The sequence below is a fragment of the Notamacropus eugenii genome, chromosome 6, assembly GCF_028372415.1.
Source record: "Notamacropus eugenii isolate mMacEug1 chromosome 6, mMacEug1.pri_v2, whole genome shotgun sequence".
Taxonomy (NCBI): Eukaryota; Metazoa; Chordata; class Mammalia; order Diprotodontia; family Macropodidae; genus Notamacropus; species Notamacropus eugenii.
The window spans coordinates 192,306,245-192,321,252 of record NC_092877.1 but is presented as its reverse complement, the minus strand read 5'-3'; the positions used below and the strand labels follow the sequence as shown (position 1 = coordinate 192,321,252).

Here is a 15,008-nt window from a genome sequence, read left to right as displayed (position 1 = left end):
CTCAGAGCCTTCCAAACACTAAGCTAGCTCTGGTAATGCATGTGTCAATCTCGTTTTCAATGTCTACATCCCTGATAAGTACCACTACCAAGGTAAGTGAATTTATCCCCAGCATTCAAAACTTCTCCTTTTGTTGTAACCAATGATCACACACATGGATGCTGTGGTACTGGCTGATGGAGCACCTGATTTTCTTGGTGCTAACTATTAGGCCAAAATTAGCACAGGCAGCAGAAAATGGATCCATATTTTGTTGCATCACAGTTTCAGAGGCTGCACTGAGTGCACAATCATTTGCAAACAGAAAATCAGGCAGCAGCACTCCCTTCACTTTGGTCTTGGCTTGTAGCGTTTTCAAGTAGAAGAATTTAACATCTATATGGTAGCTGACTTTGATGCCATGTTTGTTTCATTGAAGGCATTTGACAACATGACTGAAAACATACCCTACACTCCATATAACGTGTAGGTTACATGAAACCAAAATGACGATTATAATATGTTAGATGTCAAAATCCAGTCCACCAAATGTACTGACAGGTTGAAAAAAATGCACAAAATCTATTCTGAGATAAAACTAAATAGGGGCTCCTTTCTGAAACACACACTCATCTTTTTAATCCCAGCATTCTTGAATAATGTTTTATGGCTTCCAGACATGGAAAACTACTGACTCTGATGAACATTCCTCAAAGCCAGGAACCTTCTCACTCTGGGAAATCTTTTTACTTACTTCCTTTTCCTATTAGTGAACTCCTTTCCTGAGCCTCCATTCTGGGGTTCTCCCAGGCCAGCCTTGACTTTGTTCCACTCTTGGCTATACTTAAGCCAGGGTATATACTTATACCTCTGAACTTAATCACCATTCTTTCAAACTGGTACCTTTTCCCCTCACCCCTAACTTTTTAGTCACCTTTTATTTGTTGTCTTGTGCCATTAAAATGTAATCTCCTTGAGGGTAAAACAATTTATAAGTGCTTAGTAAATGAGTTAACATAGTAAAGTGTTTTGAAAACCCTAAAGCTCTGTGCAAATGTTTCTATCGTGCTACTATTTAATGCTATTATTATTGCCTGCTTACCTAAAGAAGACATGGTTAATAATCACTGAAGGAGCAAGGTGTATGGTGGATATGAGCAGCACATAATGAAAGAGAATTAGTATAAAGGATGCTAGTGAAGAAATACATGGATGAGAAAGAGATGATATATCCAAAAGAGGGTACCTATGAGGCTTAGAAAATATCACCTGTTGTCCTGAGGTACTTCTTGTTGATCCTTTAGTGGGAGTGGGATGAGAAATGATTAATGTTTCAAAGGGTTGCCATGGAAAAGGAATGACATTGTATTGCTTGCTTCTAGAAGGTAGAACTCAGAAGAAGGGGTTCAAGCTACCAGAAGACAGTTTTCATTGTACTGTGAGAAAGTACTTCATAAGAGTTAAAAGTTGGTAAGGTATGATTGAATTTTATTTCCACAGAAATTATGTAAAAACAGAAATTATTCATACTTATGACTAATATCAGAGACAAAAACTGCTTGTAGAAGTAGTGGGGGATGCTGGCACCTGAAAATCAGCACATCTACTACTTTTCTTTGTTCTGAAAAGGCCTTGCCCTGTGTATCAAAGAACTGCCAGGCTAGGTCCCATTCACAAAGGATGGGGATGAGGTCCATACACCCAGGTCCAGTCTCAGATAATGGGGCTTTTATCATTGATATCCTGGCTATCTTCAGACTTACAGCTTTTGCCAATTTCCTTTTCAACTGAAAAATTTTCTCTCTCATGTTACTTGTTGCAGACATATAGATTAAAATATAAAGAATTAAATATATGAGAAGGGGGGAGGGAATTGAAATGTGGAAATCTGAAGATGCAATCAAGGGATGTGGTTTAGGGAATCCTGGAATGCTGACCAATGGGGTTCAAGGAGTGAAATTGTAATCTGGATGAATTATAAAAGGGTTTTTGTAACTATGTTAAAGTGTTCTTGCTCCTAGAGGCCAAGTCACCCATCTGAAATGATGTGAAATAAAAATATTTTTTTCTAAATTCACTCATGGCCAAGTAGAATTCTTGATTATTTCTAATAGGTTGTTCAAAAGAAGAATGTCCTACCTTAGGAAGAAATGACTTCCTTGGCATTGGAGATTTCAAGTGGAAGGTGGACAGACATTTGTCAGGAATGTTATCAGCTGGATTCATGCTTCAGATAAAAGCTGAACTAGATGAAATCTGCGGTCCCTACCACTTGTAGGATTATCCCCTCACGCCACTTTCCATTAGTTTTCTAGTGGTTTTCCAGAATATTGATGCAATCTTTTCATGACAGTAGTACATTTCACATGTGTTAAAGGAATTATAAACCATTTACACCAAAACAAGAAAATAGTCACATACTCTCATTTAACAAAAAATTAATTAATCACAAAATTCCAACCCCCAATAACTGGGTTGTTCTACCATAGTTGTCTAATCTTCTTATTCCAAATAAGCATCATATCATCAATTATTTTGTCCATATTGTCCAATTATGTTGAACAAACCATATATATTACTTCTTAATCATTCATAGGTTTCAGTGTTTTCCAAAAATACTTACTTATTCTTCTCTGACAATCCTGATATTTGTTGAGGAATGATATATCAATAAACAAAAGAGCAAACTAGTAGTGAAAATCATACTAAGTTAACATAGCAACACCAAAGGAAGAGTTAGATAGACCTGTAATGGCCCAAAAAGAGCTATTAATGTAGTACGTTCATTGATTTCCTTACATATTGTATACTTATTTTTACCCCACATAGATAAAGTAGGGTATTTTGAGTTGCTGTGTTAATGCTTGCATACTAAGTTTATTGCCAGTCTCTGGTGCAGCTTTTATCAGAGATGTTAGACAGAAAGAATACTTTCTGTCTCTCTCCCCCTCCTTCTCATTGTATTTGTCTCCATTGTATTCCCACATGCACCATTAGTAGAGAAAATATGATTATCTATCACTATACTTTTGCTTCCAGCAAATTTTAACTTGAGCATATCAGCAGAGTGAATATCGATGGGATTGTGCTGGTGAACAGTCCATGGATGGGGGGAAATACTTCTATTTCATCAACTATTGTATAAAAGTAAGAGAGGTGTAGTAAGTACAATGAGTGATATGATTTGTACTCTGAGGATTATCACCCTTTTTAAGCAAGTAATCATTCATTCAATGACCATTTTCTAGTTATATGCCAGGGACTATGCTGGGTTCTGGAGACGCAAAGAAAAAAGCAAGAAAAGTGTCATCTCTCTCTCTCTCTCTCTCTCTCTCTCTCTCTCTCTCTCTCTCTCTCTCTCTCTCTCTCACACACACACACACACACACACACACACACACACACTTCTGTATATTTGCTTTCCTCTACGGCAGTTTCAGGTTTTCAAAATGTTTTCATTACTTTTAGTCTATGAGAAAAGTCATATAGTAATTATTATCTTAGCTTTACAAATGAGCAAACTGAGGCACACATAGACTTTTTTAAAATCCAGGTCATATCGAGTAAGTAGCCAAAACTTGTCTTATGCCTCCAAGTCATGTGCTTTTCCCCACCACGGATGGCTCCTGCTCTGGAATGTGAGATGTCTGGACTGAACCAAACCTTCAGTAATCTTTCCAAGATGATGTTTTAATTGTCATGCTTTTGTTAAATTGTATGTCTTGATTTCCTACAGTCATTGCATGCACTACAGTAATCTCTGTTAAAGCCTAGTGATTATGGTGGATTATCCTATTATTTAATGAGGTCATTACTAAGCCACACAGTGCATACTAATATAAAAACTGCTGAAGGAGGTAAAGTTTATTCAGATCTCTATTTTCCTCACATTTGGATTCTCTCAACTCTCACCTACATCAAGCAGAGCAGAACTTTTGAAGAACAAATTCTGTGTTCAATGACTATGTTGTTACTAAACCAAGACTGTTGAAGTAATGTTAGTGGGTTTGATGTAAGCCACAAAGGCAAAGAAAACCAGTGATAGTGCCTTCTTTCTGCTTTCAGCTTTCCACACAGTCTTTTAAATCCAAATGTCTGGTAAGGAACAAAAATACGTTCTGTTTCTAAATGAAATTTCCTCAGCTTCACATGATCCATCCATGTGAATCAATTTACAACCAGTTGTTCAACCATTCCATCTACTCACATGGCTTCAAGTACCACTTTTATATGGGTCACTTTTAAAGATGTATCTTTAGTTCCAGTAATGAATCAGATTCTTATTTAACCTAGAGATTCTCATTAAATCAGCAAATTCCTCCTTTTATCCGTCATAAATCAAGGCACTTCCAAATACACAGGAAATTGGCAGATTATCTTGAAACAAAAGGTTTCTTGATTCCTATAAGTGTATTTGACTAGGTTAGCCAAATTGAAACCTACTTTTTGAAAAAAGTATACGTAGGCCTATATCATAGGAGGTAGTTTTGATTAACAAGGAAATGGTAGAAGTTATAAGGGAAAAGTAGAAGCTTTTGAATCACTTCGAATACTACTCAATTTATTGTAATGGAATAGTTTTTCAGAAGTCCAGAATGAAACAAAACTTAGATTTTTTAGGGGAGATTTGGTAACAATAACTCATATGTTTGTAGTCCTTTGAAGTTTATGAAGCACTTTATATACAATATCTCACCAAACCTTACCAAAAAAAAATTATAAAGTAAGGAAGAGAACTGTTATCACTTCCATTTTATAGATGATTTAACTGAGTATCCAGAAGGGAAAATGACTCATCCGTGGTCATGTAGTTCATGTATGAAATAGAATTTGAGCCTAAGCCTTCCATACTCCAAAATTTATCTTATCCATTATGTGATGCTGCAAACTTCTAATTTTGGTTGTCTTTACTGAAGAATCAGGTCAAGATAGTCCTCTAAATATATTTCCAAATGAATATTTTCTGGTGAAACTTCTATTTTTCTTCTTTTTTATCTGCCCTTTGAACACATTCTTACTAATTCTCATTTGATTATATCAAACCCATTTTTTAAAATTTTTTATAGGTAAGTCAAAAAAGTACTACTCTGATACCTTATCATGAACTCCAGGTTTACAACATTTATGTCAGCCAAGCACAAATTCTGGAAGGCTTTATCAAGTCAGGAAGTCTTAGAGTGTGATTCCAGCAACAGCCAAGTTTTGCTGCAACAGGAAGTACTATATTCAGAATGGTTTATACCCAGATTGTTGGCTAATAAATGATTAATTTCTTTGGATATTGCAAATCATGAAACAGATAATTAATATTAATGTCTTCAGTCTCATGTTATCCTGCCATAATAGTTGCAGAGTTATGTAACAGAGCACTGACCAATAAGCCTAGAATTTATGAAACTGTACAAAGTACATAATATATAATTTTGTCAAAGACAATGAAAGCCACACAACATGCCAAAGCTTTAGAACTAATGTCAAAGCAGTCCTTAGAGGAAATGCTATCTCTAATCACTTTCTTAAACAAAAGAAATAAGGAATGTATCAATGGTTTGGGTATTCAAAGACAAAAACGTGAGAAAAGGAAATGAATATTAAAAATAAATATATTACTGGAAATTCTGAAAATTAAAAAAATAAACAAATAGAACACAGAACACATGATAAACAACTTTACTAATATTAATGAATGGAATAATATAAGAAAAGAGAATGAATTCAGTATTAAAAATTTACAGTATCAAGGAGAAAGAAGTTCAGGAGGGGACACAGACCAGTAGGAAAACATTTCTACTACTGTTTTAAGCTTAATATATACTAAAACACACAAATTGCTTAAAATAGAGATTCATATTTCCATATATAATCCTCTTTTATATGATCAGTATGTATTAATATACTTTTAAAATACTTCTTAATTTCAAATTTAAAAAAATAGATTGAAAGAGTAGAAAAACTTCCTCAGGAAGTACAAATTTATATCCTTGTCAAGAATGAAGAATAACAAGCAAGGTCTACCGAGGCATGGATGTCCTCCGTGCCTCTGAGCTAAGATGACTTCTGTCCTTACATTCTAGTCCTTAGTGATTTTATCAGTTGCCAAATACATATATAAGGGTCTAATTTCTCTCCTGAGAAGTTCTATCTGCTGGACATCTCTTTCTGGAGCAACAGTCACTCTAACACTACATACCAAAATGGAATTCATTTTCTGATCCCTTAGATCTATATGTGTCTCCTATCTTTAAAGTCAGCACCACTCTTCCCATCACTGGCAACCTTGGATTCATCTTTTAATTTTTCCTTCTCCCCTCACTTCTCATTTTCAATCATCTCTAGCATTTGTCCTCTTCTCTCCAGTAAGCCACTATTCTATTGTTTCACTTCTTGGCATAATAACCTCCTAACTGGTCTTCAGACCTTCAGCTGTTTACCATTACAATCCATAGTCATCATAGATACTGAAATATTCTTCCTAAAGCAAAGGTCACGTTATGTCACTGGGAGGCTCAAAAGCTCCCCTAAATGTTGCCACTGCTGTTGTTATTGTCTCCTCTTTCTCCTCCTTTTCCTCTTCCACCTCCTTCCTATTCCAGTTTTGTGTGTTAATTAAAGGGTTGTTGAAAGGTTATATCTGTTATTGAAGGAATTTTATATGTGCTTTTAAATTTTTTTCAAATAACAAGTATTTTTATTAATTAAAAGAAAATAAATCTCTTGATACATATCTACACAGCATGGCAAAAGCAGATTCCCACGTTAGCCATATGTCAAAAAGTAAATCTGTTACGGATTTTAAGTTCATCACCCCTCTGTCAGCAGGGAAGCGGCATGTTTTATCTTCATCTTCTGGATTTGTGGGTTATCACATTGTTGAGAGGAGTCCTAAAGTTTGTGTATGGGTTCCGAAGGTTTTTTTCTGCATAATATTGCTATCACTGAAATATACTGCTCACTTCACTCTGCACAAGTTCATAAGTTTCAGTTCACAAGTTTCAGTTTCAGAGGAAGGTCACAATAGCATTCCATTACATTCATATGCCGCAATTTGTTTAGCCATTCCCCAACAGGAGGATACACTCACAATTTCCTTTTTCTTTCTTTGTCTCTGCAAAAACTATCTGCAATGACTTACACATAATAGGTACTTTTAAAATTTTGTTATGTAATTGAATCAGTCACTGGAACAAGAGACTTGTGAGTCATGTAGTGATAGCAAGGAATGACTTGTGAATAGTCTGAGTGCTGCAATGGTACATACGAAATATGATAAGAGGAAGATAAAAGTCCGCAACCCATTGGATGAGTAGATAGAAATTACACAGTGCTTTAAGGTTTGAAATTGAAATAGTACTTTAATATTATCAAAGTGCACATGGCAAACTACTTCAGTATCTTTGCCAAGAAAACCCCAAATGGAGTCAAAAAGAGTCAAACACAACTAAAAATGACTCAACAATAATAATTTTTTCATGCATGGTGTCCACTTTTGGGGGGTCATCTTCCCTCCTCTGAGAAGTGATTGCAAATATTACTTCTTGCTGGGTAACCTGCATTCAGAATTCAGGACATACTGAACTCCCGAGCTAAGGAGGTGGTCTCCAAAGCTAGAAATAGTCATCTGAGAATCATTGTTCATTCTTCTGTGTTCACAGAAAGAAGCACAAAGCAGAAGATGAGATCCAGTCAGAGGCTCATCCAGGCAAGTAAAGGGGCTAGTTGCCATTTATATACAGTTGCTACTGCTGACAGAAGAAACTTCTCTCCTGTCTATGGAAATACATAGTAGAAGCTTCCCAAGTCCCAAGCAACATGCCTCAAAGACAAGAAAAGAGCATGGTGATTTTTATTTCCATTCCACCAATGAAGAATTGTAGATACGGATTTTGGACCTAATGCAGTGGAGAATTACTAGATGTTTTTGAGCAGGTGGTGACAGAAGATGTTGAGGTGCAGAGAGACAAGTTCCAGAATTGTGATTAAAAGCAAACCAAACAAATAAAAATGAAGTCCCAACTTGTTTACTTACAAACTGTTACCTTGACCATAATCACTTTCCTTATCTGTTAAATAGGAACAGTAATGCTTGCACCTCAAATTGTTGTGAAAAACAAGTGAATGTTTTCAAAACACTTTGCAAGCACGAAGCAATATTGAAATGACTGCCATTACTGTGATTAGAGCTAAGCCTTCTGAAGATTAATCTTGAAGTATTTTATAGACTAAATTGGAGGAGGGAGAAAGCGATGGCCGGCTGAATGCACATTTGAAAAGGAGACCTCAGTGGGACTATAAAGAAAGGGCACTTGGGGGAGTCATATTGAATTTATTGTACTTTAGTGAAAATTACTTTATCAGGTCAATTCTCTCATTTACTGAAGGTGTCTGAAGAGGAAAGGCATTTACTGTATTACAGCTCTGGAACAAGAATACTGTTGTTTAATTTGCAGTATTGCCAAGCATAGGCTGTTTGGTAAGTAAATAATTTTGCAAATGTAATTGTAGTTGGTTGGCTGTCTTCAGGCAAATCAATTGTACTGGCAGTTTCAATTCAGAACCTTTCCAAAGTCAGTGTAGCTCGTACAAGAACAGGGTACCCAAAACAAGGGAAACTTTTGTTATTAATTTCTGTAAATAAATCACATTGAAAAATAGAGAAATAATATGTGTTCTAGACCAATGGCGTCAAACTCAAATAGAAACAGATACCTGAAAAAAGCATATGGACTTGCTAAACCACAAATTAGCATTATTTATGTTGCATTGTATTTTTGTTTTTGTTAAACATTTCCCAAATATATTTCAACGTGTTCCTGATTACTCTTAGAAAGGATGAGTGTGACTAGGTATAGTTTACACTCAGTTGTAAGCCCAGGAGCTGGCTCTCTTCACACTGCCATGGAGAGATCCTTGGGCAACTCTCTCACGTAGCCAATGAGTGGCAATTTTTTCTGGCCTATGTTTAGCTTGTCCTTCCAGTTCCAATTACTGACTACTTAAGAAAAACAAGTGATAACTCTCCAACTATACCACTTGTTTTCTCATCCTCATCCACTTCAATCCCACTACCCCTCCTGCAGTTCTACCCTCCCATTCCACTGTGCCTTCTGGAATTCCTGGTCTATAAGTAGCACATTTATTTTCATTTTTTTTATTTCTTCTCCTTATGTTCTTTCCATCTGGTTTTCATACATACCTAGTTCCCCCCAGATGACACCTCATCTATGACTACCCCGTCAAGTTCTGGTTGCATAGGTTTTCATGTCACTTACCAATGAGCCCAATGACCATTTCCACACTCTTTCCTTGCTCAACAACCTTTCCTCCTTTGGAGTTCAATCAATCAAGGTTTGTCACCTAATCCAGATCTAGGGAACTGTTATTTTCTGATGACCAGGCCATTCTCCTTCCTTTATCTATAAATTCAATACCCAGTTCATAGTCTTCCTCCCAACCGCAAATCCTGCCTACAAGAGGAACAACATCTACATCAGGCAAGCCAGGTAATATTTCCCCTAAAATGCAATGGACCCATCCTTGAGACTTAATTCATCTAGAAAAAGAGGCTCAAACCAGCGTAAGTACAAAAATCTAACACATTGCTCCTTAGGATTGTGACACTGTTGAGCAAGTATACCACTGTGGCAAATGTAAAGTTTTGCCAAACTGAATTAATCTTGTGCCCTTGCTAAATATAATTTCCACGTTATTCTTAAGTAAATTTTCTTTTGTAAAATTTTGGAAGTATAGATAATATACTAAACAATACCCACCTTCAAATGACCTGACTGGCCTAGTTCAGAGCACTGTCCTCATATAAGGGGACTTCAGTCTATCTGATGTTCCTACAAACTCCCTTACTTTCCATGTTCGCAATTTACTCAGCCCCGTTGACCTACTTCTCTTTACCTTAGCTACAAAGAGGGACAGTCTTATTGTAATCTCTCCGTAAATGATGGCCTTCTATGTTGAAGAACTCTGAAAAATCTTTATCAGCTTATAACTTTCTAAAAATCCATCTTTCTCTATTCCTTACTCCTTCTAAACCTGTAGTTTGTCCTCAGTGTAATGTTCAATCCTTAAACTCCTCCGTATTTTCCCAGGTCATTAATTTTGCTTTGTATTTTCCTTTCTTGTCAGTCTTCATCTTTCGATTGGCCATGACTACTCATGAAGGCTTGATCCCTTGTCTTATGGCCATTTACACCTTTTCAAACCCCAAACTCAGATTACTGCCACATCTAATTCCACTGGAGCACATACTCATGTTGCATATCAGAGAAAGTTATGCAAATGTACAGACTGATTTCAGGACAAAATCATGTTATCTAATCTCAATTGTGTTTCCATTGTAGCAAGGAAAAGCTCTCTAATTCTCTGTCCTTATCCCCATTGCATTTGTTCCAAATCTTATCATCTACCCTAAAATCTCCTATACTAGCCCTTCCTCCCAACATAACAGCTGAATTCCTTGCCTCTTGGTCGCCTGGACTCACCTTAAGCTTTTTATCACCTCATTCTCCTCCTGTTACAACCCCTTAGCATTATCTCCAATTCCTCATTTACAACAGTCTCTGGGGAAGAAGCAACCCTGCTCCTTGCCAAGGCCAATTACACTGCAGTACATTTCATCCTGCATCTTCACATCATTTTTAAGAGATTGTCCTTTCTATCACTCCTCTCCTCTCTCTTTCAGTAGTTCCTTAACTATTGGTTCCTTCACTGCTGTTTAAAAATATATCCAAGTCTAGTTTATCCTTACCAAAAACAAAACAAACCAAAAACCTCATTAGATCCTACAATCCTAACAAGTTGTTATCCTCTATCTTCCCTCATTTTGGCAGTCAAACTTCCTGGAAAAGTTGTTTATGTGCACTGTCTTCACTACCTCTTCTGTTACTCTTTTCTAAACTCTCCAAAATTTGGATACTCACCTCTTCATTGAATTGGGATTTTCCTTCCAAAGTCATCAAGGACTTCTTAATTGCCAAATCTAACAACCTTTCCTACATCCTCTTTCTTCTTGACCTCTTCAAATCCTTTGATGCTGCTGACCACCCTTCCTACTTCCAATATACAGGCACTTTGTATATGATTATCAATTGATTATTTGAATCTTGGGAGAAGTATGAATACTTATAGATGTTGAGAGGTATTAAATTTTAGGAGTCATGATGAATAGATGTTAGTATCTCTAGAATTGTCAAGGACATTGGATATTGTAAATGTCTCTAAGACCTAGCACAAATCATTACCTTTGCCCTGAGGAATGCTATCTTTATGTCTTTTTTGACATAGGTGTATTCTATCCCTCTCCCAGGAAATGTCTATCACTGTTCTTAATCATTCCCATGTGTCATGACCATCAGGGTAAAAGTTTTGCTTCAAAATTAAAGAAACAGAATCCATTTCACACTGCCCAATATATAACCACAGAATTGATGGGAGATGTATAGTAATGGCAGGGTTCAGTGAAAAGATGCCTTAATCTAGATAACTAAACTTGATATTATCAAATCTGAATATTAATCTAGATTTTTATTATCTTCCAGGTGAGGAAACCATCTCCGCCACTGCAAGTCAGCACCTTCTCTGCAAATTATAATCTTGGAGGCACTGAGTAGTTAAGTGGTTTACCAGGGTCACATAGCAGTATTGGTCAGAAGTGATATTTGAGCCAAGGTTTTCCTAATTTCAAAGCCAGTTTTATATTTATTAGACTGCTTAATCTCTAGTCTAGGGTTCTTAATCTGGGGTCAATGAACTTTTATTTTTGTAATTATATTTTAAACACTTTAAAATATATTTTGACTTCACTGGACTGCCAAAGGAGTCTATCACACGCACACACATACACACACACACACACACACATGCACACAAGTAAGAACCTCTGAGATCTAGTCTATTGCAAAAAGATACAAAATCTAAGCTTTGAATTTAATGGCACTTCATTCAAAAAAGTTTGAGAATCTCTGGCATTGGCAATTTAGTAAATCCATTGAATAAAAACTATAATAGAAGTACTATGCATTAAAAGTGGAAGAATGTGTTTTACACTATATTTCTAATGCTTATAGATGAGGTGTATAAATGTAGACACAACCTCAGTGGTCAGTGATGAATTGTTTGATCTTTTGCCAGAATCTTTGCAGACTTGCAGTTCCTTTCACCTCATATATTAATAGTCAGCTCTGACAAGGTTTTTGCCAGATATTCAGCAATTGTACTAAAATGTAACCCTGGCCTTTGTAAGGGTTTTTTTTGCCTAATCATTCCAATGTGCTCTTTACAAGTAAAGTCAATACCATTAACACCAAACTAAAATGAAATTGACAATTTACAGCTTATAATTAAAAGGTTTATCAAATTATTAGGTGTTCAAGATCAATTTTGACTAGTAGGGAAGGACAAAGAGGTCCAGTGTCCCAGTGCAATGTGGAGCAACTGCCTCAAGTAAAAATCTAAAAGCCTGTTCTGTTACTCAATGCAGATCATGATAATGGTGAAAAGCAGTAAAGTTTTTCAGACATGATATTCTAATATGGAGTCATGAGGGAAGTAGTTTGTGGTTGACAAAGCAATGCATCTTAATAGACAGACTCCACATAACTACATTTTGAAAAATAACTGTGACAAATTGATTTATTTTTTTAAAGAGGCTCACTGAAAGGATTTAGTTATTATTCCATAAGTACATACTTTTCCTGGGGGTGTTAGTCTGAGTCACCCCAAGAATAAGTATGGTTGGAAAAAAACACACAAAGTTTTCTGTGTTAAGATAAACATGCAAGTCGGAATTAAATTCAAGACTCACCAAACTTCTTTGAAGAACATTTAACAGACAACACAGATTGGCATACTGCTGTACTTACTGTAGCTTAAGGAATTTTTTTTTCCAAGTCATATACTATTATGCTATAGTAGCACTAAGTGCCAATGTATAGTTATTGTTGGGATAGGACAGAGCAGATGCCTCCATATTGTTAGCACTGACCTCTGGAAAACCAGGAGTTCATTTGTCTTAACACTCATCATATCCTATGGATATGCTACTATTCATACTTGTATTTTCATGTATTTGAAGAACTCTTGATTTGGAAAATCCCTACATATGTGTAAATCAAGTGGGTTTCATATAGGTACATATTTTCATTTATGTATAAACTTTACGTATAAGTGCATATATTTTTATGTTTGTATATAAATACAAATTTTAAAGCAACTTGATATCATGGGAAAGGTCTTTTGTTCTGGAGTAGACCTGGGACCAAATTTTATATCTGTCACTTGTTACTTATATGTTTTAAAGAAAAATTCCCACAAGATTAAATATATAGGATAGTAATCCCAAAGTACATTTGGGGGATGAAGTATAAGAATGCAAATTTGAAGAATGCAAAATTTATTTTATAAGGAGGCTTAATGAAATGAAAATAAAACTTTTCCCCCTTAACTTCTTCCAAGTGAAACAATTGCTATTTTCTTCTGTTTAATTATCAGAACCCCTGACAATCATGGGGTTCATAGATAATGGAGATTATAAATTTAGTGATAGAGGGGACCTCACAGGTCAATTAATCCAAACTCATTTTATAGAGGAGAAAGCTGAGACACATGGAAGTTAAATGATTTGTCCAAGGTTACATATTTAAAGTATATTGGTACTGTGGAAATAATAATAATTAACATTTATACAACACTTATTACGTTCCAGGAATTATGCTGAGCATACCAACCCTGTGAAGTAGGTGCTATTATAGTCCCCATTTTACATATGAAGACACTGAGATAAATGGAAGTTCAATGACCTGCCCAGAGTTACATAGCTAGAAAGTGTCTGAAACTGGGTTTGAACGAAGGTCTTCTTGACTCCAGGCCCAGTGGTCTCTATCTACTGTGTCACCTCGCTGCCTTACAGAGCACTGTAGAGTCAGGGAACTTGGATTTAAATCTTGCCTCTGATGCTTATCACTTGTGTGATATTGAGCAAGTTGCTTATTCTCCCTGGATCTTGATTTGCTTATCAGTAAAATTAAGGGACCAAAAGGGCCCTGAAGTCTCTCTAGCTCTAAATCTATGATACTGTGATCCCTACTGACCCACACAATACTCTGTAGTTGTCTCTTGATATAAACAAAAAAAGTGACAAAAAACATCTGCTTACTGTCTGAGGGATTCAAAGACATTTCCTCTAGAGTTAGAAGAGGAAAGGATAATGGACTCCTTAACTACTTCACCCCTAGATATCACTAGTTCTCATTGACATTTGATCAAGAACTTGGTTACCCCAGAGCCAAGTCATTAGGATAAAGATAAAAGATTAGTCTTCTGCCACTGAGATTCCTTAGACCTGAATGTACTAATACAAATGTTCCTTCCCCTCAGAAAATTGCTGCTTCCGTATATAATGCTACTGCATTACACATGAGTGATAGCATGTCAGTTATGTTAATTATGCTGTATTCTGAGTTCAGGTGGACTCTCCAATCACAGATCAATAAAGTTATAGCATACTTTATAAAGCAATTACAATCTGTGGTTTCTTTATATGGAGTTTTCTTTATACCAGATTGTAAGTATCTAATTTGGCCTAGAAGCAATAAAAGCTAAGTTAAATAAACTATATCATGGAAAGGAAATGGAAGAAAAAATGGTTTAATGACTTTTAATAGTCACTGCTATTGTATATTTGGTTTTAAGTTAGAGATAGTTTCAGAATGGGTAGGTGGTTAAACAGGATTAGGTTTATCCAGGTCTGGAAATCTAAATAAATGAAGATAGATTAAAAATATGGCCCAGGAAGATTGGATTATATGTTGAATGCAGTGAAAAAGTCATTTAAATGGTTCCCATCCAAGATAAAACAAAGTAAAACAAAATAAAGACAGAAATGTTTACTACATGCTTGGCTTGTATTTGTGAAGGCAGGTCTGGGAAGAGTGTGAAGCAGATCAGAATGAAATACTGAGTGTGGGAGTAGGATATGACAAAAGGAGTAATTGAATGAAGATGTGCTAAGAGAGAGGGAA

The 15,008-nt window shown here is 35.9% G+C and overlaps 1 long non-coding RNA gene across 1 annotated transcript; it reads left to right on the top strand.

Annotated features, from left to right (window-relative positions):
- Nucleotides 1-1,380: 1,380 nt before the first annotated feature.
- On the top strand, nt 1,381-14,597 carry LOC140511142 (uncharacterized). The gene is made up of 3 exons (XR_011969445.1): nt 1,381-1,454; nt 7,632-8,449; nt 11,529-14,597. It is a non-coding gene; the product is annotated as an uncharacterized lncRNA (long non-coding RNA).
- The last annotated feature ends 411 nt before the right edge of the window (nt 14,598-15,008 follow it).